Here is a 14,461-nt window from a genome sequence, read left to right on the forward strand (position 1 = left end):
ATTCACAAACCGGACAAGGAAATGGGCCATGCTGATGGCCTCAGCAGACTACCACTGCCACTAATGTATCCAGATCCGGCTCCTGCTGCTAAAATATTGTCCATACAGGACATACCTGAGGTTCCCCTCCATGCAGGGGACATTGCTGCTTAAACTGCCACAGATAAAATACTTAGTAGAGTGTTGTCATGGGTATACACAGGCTGGTTGGAGAAAAAGTCCAGGCTCAGAATTTCAAAGCTATTTTGTCATGGGGCATGAGTTATCTGCACATAAAGGGTGCATTTTATGGGGGAACAGAGTCATACGGCCCCCGACCTTCGCTCCTTCCGGTGCAATCTTAAAACATTATTTTTCGAACAAGCTGGCCTGGTCTGACGGGATGGGGTTGGGTTTTTAAAATTAGTTTTTAACTTAATATGTATTGATTTTATGGGCATGATGTTTAATGGTTTTTTAATGGTTTTTTAATTTTTGTATTTGATTTTTATTGTGTATTGCCCTGTTCACCACCCTGAGTCCTTCGGGAGAAGGGCGGTATAGAAATCAAATTATTAAATTAAATTAAATTAAATTAAATAATCTCCACTTCCGTAAGAGACAGGGTTTTACATAGGTGTTTGCGCGGAGGGCCATATCGACACCTGGGATCGCGCCCCCGCTATCTCCGAGCGGTGGCGCGCTCCAACCCTCCGGTTAGCACCCTCTTACCCGGGGATGAGGGTGATCAGGCCCCTGAGCTCCGGTTGGTCTATTTTAACGCTAGATCCGTAGTTAACAAAGCTCCCCTCATCCATGATTTGATCGAGGAGGAATGTGCGGATCTAGCGTGCATCACGGAAACTTGGTTGGGCTCGGAGGGAGGGGTGCCTCTCACCGAGTTATGCCCGCCAGGTTTCCGGGTGCTGCACCAGCCACGGGCTCAGGGCAGGGGTGGTGGGGTGGCAGTGGTTATTCGGGAGACTTTGTGTCCCCGGGAGGCCACCATTGTCCAGATGGCCGGGAGTGAATCCCTCCTCTTGAGATGCGGTCCTCGGGTTCAGTTGGGCTTGTTGCTTACATACCTGGCGCCCAGCTGTGTGGCAACAGCCCTGCCTGAGCTGCTCGACACCCTCTCAGGGTTGGCGGTGGAGTTCCCCAGGCTTATAGTCCTGGGTGACTTCAACCTGCCGTCACTGGGAGGGTCGTCGGAGTTAGCTCGGGAGTTCATGACTTCCATGACAGCCATGGGCCTGACCCAGGTTATTGAGGGCCCGACTCATGTGGGGGATCATACTCTCGACCTGGTGTTCCTGTCTGGACAGTGGTTGGATGATCTGGGAGGGGGTTCCCCATCCATCACCCCTCTGTCATGGTCAGATCACCACCTCCTGAGGCTGGTTTTCCGTCATGCCACTCCCCGCCGCTGGGCGGCGGAACCGACCAGGTGGTTCCGCCCCAGGCGCCTAATGGACCCGGATCGGTTCCAGAGGGCGCTTGGGCCTATACCTATCACCCTTACCCACAGCCCAGTCGATGCTCTGGTGGAGGCCTGGGAAACGGCTGCCACCAGGGCACTTGACTGCGTTGTACCCATGCGACCTCTGACCTGGCGCAGATCCCGTTGGGCCCCATGGATCTCTATGGAGCTCCGGGAAATGAAGCGTCGGAGACGAGGTCTAGAGAGCGGTTGGAGATCCAGCCGATCCGAATCCGACCGATTGCAGTTAAGAACCTTTATAAGGTCTTATCTTGCGGCGATAAGGACGGCAAAGTCTAACTACTTTGCCGCCCTTATCGCGTCCACAGATAATCGCCCAGCCACCCTGTTTAGGGTGACTCGCTCCCTCCTTAACCAGGAGGTGAGAGAGGATCCCTTGCAGGGACGAGCCGAGGAGTTTAGTCAACATCTGACGGACAAAATCGCTCGGATCCGGCCCGGCCTGGACTCTGACTGGGCAGAGTCTGACGTGGAGGAATCAGGCGGTCTTGAGCACATTATCTGGACTGAGTTCGACCCTGTTTCCCCTGATGATGTGGACAGGATCATGGGGAGACTGAGCACCACCACCTGTTTGTTGGATCCGTGCCCCTCCTGGCTAGCTTATGCGGCTCGGGAGGGAACACGAGGCTGGTTCCATGCAGTAATAACTGCTTCTTTGAAGGACGGTGTCTTCCCTGCCGCCTTGAAGGAGGCGGTGGTGAGACCCCTTCTCAAGAAGCCTGCTTTGGACCCGGGTGCTTTAAACAACTATCGTCCAGTCTCCAACCTTCGCTTCCTGGCGAAGGTTGTTGAGAGTGTGGTGGCGCATCAGCTCCCTCTGTTCCTGGAGGAAACTGATTATATGGACCCGTACCAATCGGGCTTCAGGCCCGGACACAGCACGGAGACGGCATTGGTTGCGCTGGTGAATGATCTCTGGAGGGCAAGGGACAGGGGTTGCTCCTCTGTCCTGGTCCTATTAGATCTCTCAGCGGCTTTTGATACCATCGACCATGGTATCCTGTTGCGGCGTCTCAGGGGGTTGGGAGTGGGAGGCACCGTTCTACGGTGGTTCTCCTCCTACCTCCAGGGCCGCTCGCAATCGGTGTTGACGGGAGGGCAGAGATCCACCCCGAGGCCTCTCATTTGTGGAGTTCCTCAGGGGTCGGTTCTCTCGCCTCTCCTGTTCAACATCTATATGAAGCCGCTGGGCGAGATCATTCGTGGTTTCGGGGTGGGGTATCACCAGTACGCTGATGATACCCAACTTTTTCTTTCCACACCGAACCAACCCAGTGATGCCCTCTCCGTGATGTCCCGGTGCCTGGAGGCGGTTCAGGTCTGGATGGGGAGAAACAGGCTTCGTCTCAATCCCGCCAAGACTGAGTGGCTGTGCATATCGGCGTCTCGGGTTAACCAAGTTATTCCACCTCTAACGATGGGGGGTGAGGTGTTACCCCCGTTGATAGGGCTCGCAACTTGGGCGTCCTCCTGGATTCACAGCTCAATTTTGAAGATCACATAGGAGCCGTGACCAGGGGGGCTTTTGCACAGGTTCGCCTGGTGCGCCAGTTGCGTCCCTATCTGGACCGAGACGCCCTACGCACAGTTACTCATGTGCTTGTGACCTCCCGTTTGGACTACTGTAACGCTCTCTACATGGGGCTGCCCTTGAAGACCACTCGGAGGCTTCAACTGGTGCAGAATGCGGCCGCGCGAGTTGTAATGGGGGTTTCCCGATACTCCCATGTAACACCTCTACTCCATGAGCTGCATTGGCTTCCGGTTGCCCTCCGGGTGAAATTCAAGGTGCTGGTTATTACCTATAAAGCCCTACATGGCCTGGGTCCCGGGTATTTGAGGGAACACCTGCTGCCGGCATCAAACGCCCTTCGCCCAGTGCGCTCCCACAGGGAAGATCTGCTCAGGGTTCAGCCGGTAAGAGATTGCCGGCGGGTGACACCCAGAGATAGGGCCTTCTCGGTGGGAGCGCCTGCCCTCTGGAACCAGCTGCCGGTGCAGCTGAGGACTGCCCCCGACCTCCGATCATTCCGCCGGGGCCTGAAGACCTGGCTCTTCGAGCTCTCTGGCCCAGGCTGAGGAGTAAATTATTTTAATTGGGGTTTTTAATAATACAGGGCAGATTTAATATTTTTTAAATTGGTTTTTAACTTTTGTATGCTTGATTTTTAACTCCCTGTAAACCACCCTGAGTCCTCAGGGAAAGGGCGGTATATAAATGCAATAAAATAAAATAAATGCAATAAAATAAATGCAATAAAAATTTTACAATCATTACATGAAGGCCATCCAGGCATTGTCAGAATGAAAGCTTTAGCTAGAAGCTACCTCTGGTGGCCACTTCATGGATTACTGCCTTGTCGTGGCGAAGGGGCTTGCGTAATTCAATGAAGCTATGAGCTATGCCGTGCAGGGCCACCCAAGACGGACAGGTCATAGCAGAGAGTTCTGACAAAACGTGATCCACTGGAGAAGGAAATGGCAACCCACTCCAGTATCTTTGACATGAAAACCCTATGGACAGTACCAAAAGGCAAAACGATATGACGCTGGAAGATGAGCCCCTCAGGTCGGAAGGCGTCCAATATGCTACTGGGGAAGAGCAGAGGGCTAGTACTAGTAGCGCCAGAAAGAATGAAGCGACTGGGCCAAAGCCGAAAGGACGCTCAGCTGTGGATATGTCTGGTGGTGAAAGGAAAGTCCGATGCTGTAAAGATTTTTTCTCCATAGGAACCTGGAATGTAAGATCCATGAATCAAGGAAAGGTGGACGTGGTCAAACAAGAGATGACAAGACTAAACATTGACATCTTAGGTATCAGCGAACTAAAATGGACAGGAATGGGTGAATTTAATTCAGATGACCATCAGGTATACTACTTCGGGCAAGAATCCCTCAGAAGAAATGGAGTAGCCTTCATAGTCAATAAAAAAATAGGAAAAGCAATACTGGGATACAATCCTCAAAATGACAGAATGATCTCAGTTCGAATCCAAGGCAAACCATTCAATATCACAGTAGTCCAAGTCTATGCCCCAACTACCGGTGCTGAAGAGGATGAAACTGACCGGTTCTATGAAGCCCTACAGCACCTTATAGAACTAACACCCAGAAATGATGTCCTTATCATCATGGGGGATTGGAATGCTAAAGTAGGAAGCCAAAAGATAACTGGAATAACAGGCAAGTTTGGCCTTGGAGTACAAAATGAAGCAGGGCACAGGCTGATAGAATTTTGTCAAGAGAATACGATGGTCATAGCAAACACTCTTTTCCAACAACCCAAGAGACGGCTTTACACATGGACATCACCAGACGGTCAACACAGAAATCAGATTGACTATATGCTCTGCAGCCAAAGATGGAGAAGCTCTATACAGTCAGTAAAAACAAGACCAGGAGCTGACTTGGCTCAGACCATGAGCTTCTTGTTGCAAAGTTTAGGCTTAAATTAAAGAAAGTAGGGAAAAGCGCTAGGCCAGTCAGGTATGAATTAAATCATATCCCTGTTGAATATACAGTAGAGGTGACAAATAGATTTAAGGAATTAGATCTGATAGACAGAATGCCTGAAGAACTATGGACAGAGGTTCGCAACATTGTACAACAGGTAGCAACCAAAACCATCCCAAGGAAAAAGAAATGCAAGAAAGCAAAATGGCTGTCTGAGGAAGCTTTGCAAATAGCTGAGGAAAGGAGGGAAGTGAAAGGCAAGGGAGAAAAAGAAAGATATGCCCAATTAAATGCAGAATTCCAAAGAATAGATAGAAGAGATAAGAATGCCTTCTTAAATGAACAATGCAAAGAAATAGAAGAAAACAATAGAATAGGGAGGACCAGAGATCTTTTCAAGAAAATTGGACAGATGAAAGGAACGTTTCATGCAAAAATGGGCACGATAAAGGACCAAAACGGCAGGGACCAAACAGAGGCAGAAGAGATTAAGAAGAGGTGGCAAAATTACACAGAAGAACTATACAAGAATGAGCTTAATGTCCCTGATAATCACAATGAGGTGGTCACTGACCTCGAGCCAGACATCCTAGAATGTGAAGTGAAGTTGGCCTTAGAAAAGCTGAGCAACAACAAAGCTAGGGGAGGTGACAGTATTCCAGCTGAGCTATTCAAAATCTTAAAAGACGATGCAGTAAAAGTGCTACACTCAATTTGCCAGCAAATTTGGAAAACTCAACAGTGGCCACAGGATTGGAAAAGATCAGTTTACATTCCAATTCCAAAGAAAGGCAGTGCCAAAGAATGTTCAAACTATCGCACCATTGCACTCATTTCTCATGCTAGTAAAGTTATGCTTAAAATTCTACAAGCTAGACTCCAGCAGTATGTGGATCGAGAACTACCAGAAGTACAGGCAGGATTTCGAAGAGGCAGAGGAACTAGAGATCAAATTGCTAACATACGCTGGATCATGGAGAAAGCTAGAGAGTTCCAGAAAAACATCTACTTCTGCTTCATTGACTATGCTAAAGCCTTTGATTGTGTGGATCATAATAAACTCTGGCAAGTCCTTAAAGAGATGGGCATACCAGACCATCTTATTTGTCTCTTGAGAAATCTATATGCGGGCCAAGAAGCAACAGTGAGAACTGGACACGGAACCACTGATTGATTCAAAATTGGGAAAGGAGTCCGGCAAGGCTGTATACTGTCGCCTTGCCTATTTTACTTATATGCAGAGCACATCATGAGAAAGGCAGGGCTAGATGAATCAAAAGTTGGAATTAAGATTGCCGGAAGAAACATCAACAACCTAAGATATGCAGATGATACCACTCTAATGGCAGAAAGTGAAGAAGAACTAAAGAGCCAAGAAATTAAAAGACGCTTGCTCCTCGGGAGGAAAGCCATGACAAATCTAGACAGCACACTAAAAAGGAGAGACATCACCCTGTCAACAAAAGTGTGTATAGTCAAGGCTATGGTCTTCCCAGTTGCAATGTATGGCAGTGAAAGCTGGACCATAAGAAAGGCTGAGCGCCAAAGAATTGAAGCCTTTGAACTATGGTGCTGGAGAAGACTCCTGCGAGTCCCTTGGACTGCAAGGTGATCAAACTGGTCAGTCCTAGAGGAGATCAACCCTGACTGCTCTTTAGAAGGCCAGATCCTGAAGCTAAAACTCAAATACTTTGGCCACCTAATGAGAAGGAAGGACTCACTGGAGAAGAGCATAATGCTGGGAAAGATTGAGGGCAAGAGAAGAAGGGGACGACAGAGAATGAGGTGGCTGGATGGAGTCATTGAAGCAGTAGGCGTGAGCTTAAATGGACTCCAGAAGATGGTAGAGGACAGGAAGGCCTGGAGGAACATTGTCCATAGGGTCGCGATGGGTCGGACACGACTTCGCAACTAACAACCACAACAACCTCTGGTGGCCTGGCCTTGATAAGGCCATTGAGGGTCAAGTCCATGGTTGTTATACATGCCAGCAATCTAGGCCTGAAATTCCACAGGGTCCAGTTCACAGGTGGGAGGAAACGCACACTCCCTGGTCTAGGGTTCACATATACTATGCTGGGGACTTTCAGGGGCACCTCTTCCTGATAGTAGTGGATAGCCACTCAAAATGGCTGGAAGTAATTCCAGTTCCTAACATGACTACTGCTAGGACCATCCAGGTGCTGAGAAAACTCTTTGCCACACATGGGTTGCCTGATGTCTTAGTTTCAGACAATGGGGCCCAATTCACTGTTGCTGAATTTCAGGCTTTCCTCAGAGCTAATCTCATCAGACATGCAACACCTGCACCTTTTCATCCATCTTCTAATGGTCAAGCTGAACGCATGGTGAAGACAATGAAGGGGGCACTCAAGCGCATTGTCACAGGTGACTGGCATCACAGATTGGCAGATTTTTTACTCTGTCAACATTCTATACCTTGCACTGCCACAGGTAAAAGTCCTGCAGAACTATGTTGGGGGAGGCGTTTGATTACTAAACTGGACAGGTTGCATCCAGATAGAGTGGCAGCAGAAGCCTCTCAACCAAAACCCCCGAGGGGGCTGCACATGGGCGATTGGGTTTGGGCCAGGAACTATGGTCAGGGGAATCTGTGGGTTCCTGTTCAAATCACCAAGGCATCCAGACCCCTATCTTATGAAGTGGGGTTGGAGGGAGGGCGAGTTGTCAGAAGACACATTGATCAGCTCAGGAAAAGGTTTCCAGAATGGCCACCAAGCGAGGACTGCATCATAAGTCCCTCCCAAGGTCCTCAAACTTGCAGCCAAGCCAGCTCTCACATGGACTACCAGGAGTTTTCCTTCTTAACTGAGTTGGAACCAGAGGGAGACCCAGGGAGCTTTGGAGTGCAACATGGACCCCCTGATGAAGCGAGCCAACCGAACTTCAGCAAAAACTGTGCCTACTCTGCCGAACAGACTGACTCTGAGGTGGGCCAACCTGGTGAGGCCAGCCAGAGTGCATCGAATCCCCTTGACTCAGGAGCACTTACCACTGGGTAAGCTGGTAGACCACAAAGTGATGGGAACTCCGAGACTTTCCTCTAGGGCACACAAGCCTCCTTCGTACCTTGCAGATTACGTTGTAAAATAAAGAGCTATATATTGTTGTAAAACCTGTTGCCACTAGAGTAAAGAAACTAGTGCTATGTGTAACAGCCTATTACTGCAAATGGAAGCCTGATCATTGAGATGTTGTTTAATCTCATTGTAATCCACATTGTTTTTATTATTTTTATTATTATCACTTTACTTTGTATGTGTTTGAATAATGAGTCTTGACAACTGTTGAGACTAATTGTTGTTGACATAGTCTGATCTAAGAGGGGAGGGGTGTTATATACTGGGCTCTTGTGATACACCACGTGGGTTGCTGGAGCAGGTTACAGCTCTCCAGCAACCCAGACTACCAGTCTCCTGTGCTGCAATTGGCTATCCCCAGGCAGCAATGGTTGATTCAAACCTATTGGCTGCCACCTAGGGGCTAGACTATATATTGCGGCTGGTTGCAGCCTTTGCCCCAGTACAGTTCCAGCAATAAATAAGTAATGAGTTATCCTGTACTCAGCTTCGCGTCGTCATTCCTGCACCAAAGAATCCGCTATTTAACAGTTAGATTATGACTAACTAAAGCAGAACCACATTAAAGGTATTTTTTGTAAAAAATATAGAGCAAGTAGCCCATTCTATAATATGAACAGCCTGAAAATCAGAGTTGTTTGTGTAAATCAGGGGTCTTCAAACTTGGCCCTTTTATGACTTTTGTGGACTTCAATTCCCAGAATTCCTTAGCCAACGTGCCTGGCTGAGGAATTCTGGGAGTTGAAATCCACAAGTCATAAAAGAGCCAAGTTTGAAGACCCCTGGTGTAAATTCTTGGAATCCTAAGGCCCAGGAACCTTATTTCTTTACAGGGAACTCACCTTATATACTGTTAAGTGGGAATACAGACGAGTCTAAAATTCCTGTCAATTAAAAAATAATATGCAAACTATTTTTAATATCAGGAGGATATCAAAATCCATTTTTCCACAGTGAAAATCTGTGTTCTTCAGAGTTGGAACATAACAGACTATTAGTGCATTTTACTGCCTATATAGACAAAGGCTAGCTAATTACAAAGTTGTCAATAGTTATTGACCTAGTTCAAAGTAATTAGAAATATCCTTGGTGAACCGATAAGAGTTGACTGCAATTTTAGAATCTAACAGAACTTGCAAGGAAAGAGGAGGAGCTAAAATTCCATAAGAGCTGATTTAGATAAAAATAAGAATGATTTGCAGGTCTACTCTCCATTGCAATGCACACACTTAAACACACACCCCACCACAACCTAACTGAGCTCTTCCTCTCAATCAATTGACTGGGATTCCGGTGGAGGTGGCAGTGTACAGTTTATCAAAATATGTCCCTTAGTGCACCAGTGTGCTTGTGCTTGTTCAAGGTCCAAAGGACTTTTGAATTGTTTTGAAGCTTCCACATCTATATTAAACATTTTTCCAAGCCAACTGTGGTTTCTGCATTTTTACTGGTATTTTGCTATCTCCTTTACTCATTAAAACAGAATATCAGTTTTTAAGTTATAATCTAGGTCAGCGGTAGGCAACCTTGGCTCTTTTTTGACTTATGGACTTTAACTCCCAGAATTCCTGAGCCAGCCATGCTGAGGGGAAAGGGAGAGGTTTCCAAGCTGAGCCATGCTGGCTCAGGAATTCTGGGAGTTGAAGTCCACGAGTCATAAAAGAGCCAAGGTTGCCTACCCCTGATCTAGGTTGTACATTCAACGCTATCAAGAGCATGATAAAATAACTGGAGAAAACTTGGAGGAATGATTAATTAAAATTCAATTCCTGCTGAACGCTACCATAGTTTCAGTCAGAACTAAATGTTTTCTTTTTATTTTAATGAAGTCATGTGATCCCCTGAAATCAGTGGTGGGATTCAAATACCTGAACAACGTTGTATTATGTGATGCAGGCCTGGGCCTCCGATGCCTAGAATGGACTTCTGGAAGTGGCATCATGCACTTTTGGTGGGCTGTTCTAGGCCTGGGAGGCCTCTGAGGCCTAGACTGGACTTCCAGAAGCCAGTCAGTTCTCTGAATTCAGGTAAATTTAGCTACCAGTTCTCCCAAACCAGTGCGAACCAGCTGAATCTCACCACTGCCTGAAGTTGATTGAAGCAATGGTATATAGCAGGGGTCTTCAAACTTGGCCCTTTTATGACTTGTGGACTTCAACTCCCAGAATTCTTCAGCCAGACACACTGGCTAAGGAATTCTGAGAGTTGGTCCACAAGTCATAAAAGGGCCAAGTTTGAAGACCCCTGGTATATAGGAAAGGTTTTGTTTTGTTTTGTTTTGTTTTGTTAACCCTCATCATATCATCAGTTTTAAAATTCAAGATTACAATCTTATCTGAACAGAGAACTTTGCTTAGATTGAATAGATAAATAATAAATATACTAAGGAAGGAGTAAATCTTACTGAATCCAATAGAATTTATTTCGGTATAGGTATGTAGGAGAAGATAAATCAACTATATGAAAGAAAGTCTGGGGGATAGAGGGACATATGGATTTGGAATATAGCAGAAAGAAGTGATAACTAAGCATCCATTTCCCTCATAGTGGAAAAAGTAATAGCAGCAGCATCATTACATGTGTTTACTACTAACCACTCAACCAAAGAGAGAATGTGAGAGATATTTTCCAAATCCAAATTGCAGATCTTTCAAAGAGGCATGAAATAGCACTGATAGGGGTTTTAATTACACTGGCATCTGTTGGGAGAGACATTAGAGAAACATTAGGGAAAGCTTGGTAGGCAAGGAAAAGCTATCTTGTAATGCTGGAATCCTCGATATTAAAACTGAATGTAATCCAATACATACCTTATTCAAGGAAAAGAGATTCATAAACTCACAACAATGATAATTAGAATTCCATAACAGGAAAAACAGGCCATCTTTCATTATCTGTGAAAGTATAAAAGGCAGACAGGAAATATCAAAAGCACAATTGCAAACATTTTTTTTAAAAAAACAAAAATAAGCCAATCTGCCTGCATCAAAAAGTTAATGATAATCTGACATTCTAGAGGGATATATAGAACAGGTGATAAAAGAGGCAAGATACCATAACAGAGTTCAAATAGTTTGATTTTGTAAAGTTTATGTCTATAAGCTAAGGCAGAGAATGAGCTGAAGTTAACAAAAAGGATGCTGAGGATAGAAAACAGTATTTTTCAGACATAATATAAGAAAAAAAGAAAAGGTATATCATCTTGTTAGAAAATTAAGTGCATCAAGTATAAAGTTTGAGGGTTGAAATTTCCAGGTATTTAAAGGGCTTTGCCTGTTCGGTTTGGATATTGATGGTTGTCCAAAACTTATGGAGGTTAGTATGCTGCTTAATAAATGCAGCCATCTTAGTTTTTGTGTGGTTAATTTCCAGTATTTTGACAATGTCATGCTAGGAAATAGAAGTTTTGTTGCAGAAAAAAAGGATGCATTGACATGTATAATCAGGGCTTTTTTTCTCATAGAACGCTCAGAACGGTGTTCCGGCACCTTTTTTTTTTTTTTTTTTGCAAAAAAAAGCTCCCTCTATTGGCTTTAGGAATAGGCAATCTTGGCCCTTTTTTATGACTCGTGGACTTCAACTCCCAGAAATCCTGAGCCAGCCATGCTGAGGGGAAAGAGAGAGGTTTCCAAGCTGAGCCATGCTGGCTCAGGAATTCTGGGAATTGAAGTCCTTGAGTCATAAAAGAGCCAAGGTTGCCTACCCTGCACTAGAGGAAGACATTAAAATTATTTATAAGGTTAATTTTTTAGGAACTACACTTTTAGAATCTAAAACAGCTAATTCAAAAAAGCCAACAGGAAAGAACCTTCATCTGTTTCTGTCTTTTGGAAGGTAAAATTAGATAACAAAATAATCTATTTCCTATGTTAACATCTCTGCAATGAAATCAATAAAGGTAACAGGACAGAAATGAGAAACATTTTTCTCAATGTAATATGTCTAATTTAGCTGATACTAGAAAAAAATAGCATCTTTTGTACACTCTTGAAAACTATTTTGAATCTATAACTATCTATTACAACTAAACCACTTTAAATTAAACAATTCTTAAGAATGAAATATTTTTAATTTGGACTTTAATTTTACTGTTTGGACTGTTGTGTGTTTTGAAAAATAGATTATTTAGAATCTAGTTATGTTGCACTTCAGTCTTTAAATAATTAACCTAGTATATACATAACAATACATGATGTTTTCCATGGTGAGCTTAACATCAATAACATTTATTAAAAAGGCTAAAATAATTTCTGGTGGTATTATCTGTACATTAAAATTTTGTTTAGTCACAATCTTTCACTTTTCACATTCTGGACAAGCAGTGGTCATGTATCCTAACAAAAGATGTTACATATTTGCATAAGTGTAGTCAGTAGCATATGCCTTTTTAAAAATACCAAACAGGCAAAGAAACAAAAATAAGTCCAAAATATCTGTATTACATCCAGAAATGCCAACTTTGCAACCAATATTTCTCATCCATAACTAGGGCACCCTAAGGATACCTGCATACATGCAAATGCTTCTCTGGGATCAGTAACGCAGCAGAGATTGCTTTTTCCTTCCAGTAACAGATTGCTGGGAAATACCAAACATTGCCTTGAGAATTCCAATGTTTGTTACAATTTTTTCTGGATGTGGTTGGAAAGAGGCTGTTTGGTGCCGGAGACCACTGCCACGAGGAACACAGATCTGGGTCGGGGTTTGGAGCAGCTCTGTGTGGGGGCTCAGGACGGGCCGCAGCATGGCAATTGCAGGGAAGGGAATCCCCATGGCAGCTGTGGGGAGGGGAATCCCCACGGCATGTGGCTCCAAGCCACAGGGGTGGGAGTGCAAAGGATGGACCGCAATGCCATAGCAAGACACCGGCATCACTCCCAGTGACAGCGCCTCTGAGTTCCAGCACTATTTTTTTTTAGAAAAAATAATAACATGGAAATTAGGCTATGAGTTAGAAACTGAGGATGGAATTTAGATCTAACAAAAGACTGTATAATATCACTAATATAGAAATTAAATAACAGGAAAGCCAACATATATCCTTGTCTGTCTCCTTTGAAGGCTGGAACAGCTCAATTCTCTGCTGTTGTCACCCCTACGAGGCTGACCTAATCAGGGAACCAACTCTACAGGAAAACTAGAATTAGGCTTTGTTGAAATAAGCTACATTGACATAGTTTTGAAAGTCTTTTTCTCCCCTTTCTCTTATGTCCCAGTGAATCAGGGAAGAACCAGTCTAGGTGTCTTCCTAATACTACCTCCTTTTCCGGATCTTAAGGAAAGCTTCTACTGTTTTTGTTTATGTCATGGCTTCTAAATATTTACCTCAAGATCTTCCCCATGGCTTTCTACAATTTTTCATACAGCTGTCCTGCATCGTGGTATTTTCATGCAGCATCAGGGAGAAAGGGAGAAAGCAGAACTGCTTAACTCATACTTTGCATCAGTCTTCACACAAAAAGAAACTATAGCCCAACATACCAAAAAACCACAAACTAGAAACAAAAATTAAAATAAGCAAGAAAATGGTAAGAGAACATCTATCCAACCTTGACGAATATAAATCACCAGGGCCTGACAGATTACATCCCAGAGTTCTGAAGGAGCTGGCAGATGTTATCTCAAAACCATTATGCCACATCTTTCATGAATACTGGAGCACCGGGGAAGTACCTGAGGATTGGAAAAGGGCTGATGCAGTTCCCATCTTCAAGAAAGGGGGAAAAACAGACCCAGAAAACTACAGACCAATCAGTTTAACACCAATACCTGGGAAGATCCTAGAAAAGATAATCAAAAAACAGATCTGCGAACCACTAGAAGCAAACAAAGTCATAACTAGTAGCCAGCATGGGTTTGTTAAAAACAGATCATGCCAAAAATCTTATTTCATTCTTCGATAAAGTGACTAAACTAGTAGACCAGCGAAATGCTGTGGATGTAGTATACTTAGATTTCAGTAAGGCATTTGATAAAGTAGACCACAATGTACTCCTTGGTAAGCTGAAAAAAGGTGGCAAAGACAACATCACCACCAGATGGATCCGTAGCTGGCTGGCAAACCATACTTAATGAGTAGTCCTCAATGGCACTACATCCACATGGAGTGAAGTAAGCAGCAGGGTACCACAAGATTCTGTCTTAGGCCCAGTACTCTTCAATATCTTCATAAATGATTTAGATGAGGGAATTGAAGGATAATTAATCAAATTTGCAGATGACACCAAACTAACAGGAGTAGCCAACACCCCAGAAGACAAACTAAGGATCCAAAAAAATCTTTGGACAAACTTGAACAATGGGCCCTATCCCAACAAAATGAGTTTCAGTGTGGAGAAAAGCAGTTATACATTTAGGCAGGAAAAATCAAAGGTACAAGTACAGATTGGGCAAGACCTGGCTTAAAAACAGTAACTGTGAGAGG

The sequence above is a fragment of the Vipera ursinii genome (genome assembly GCF_947247035.1).
Source record: "Vipera ursinii genome assembly, chromosome: 1".
Taxonomy (NCBI): Eukaryota; Metazoa; Chordata; class Lepidosauria; order Squamata; family Viperidae; genus Vipera; species Vipera ursinii.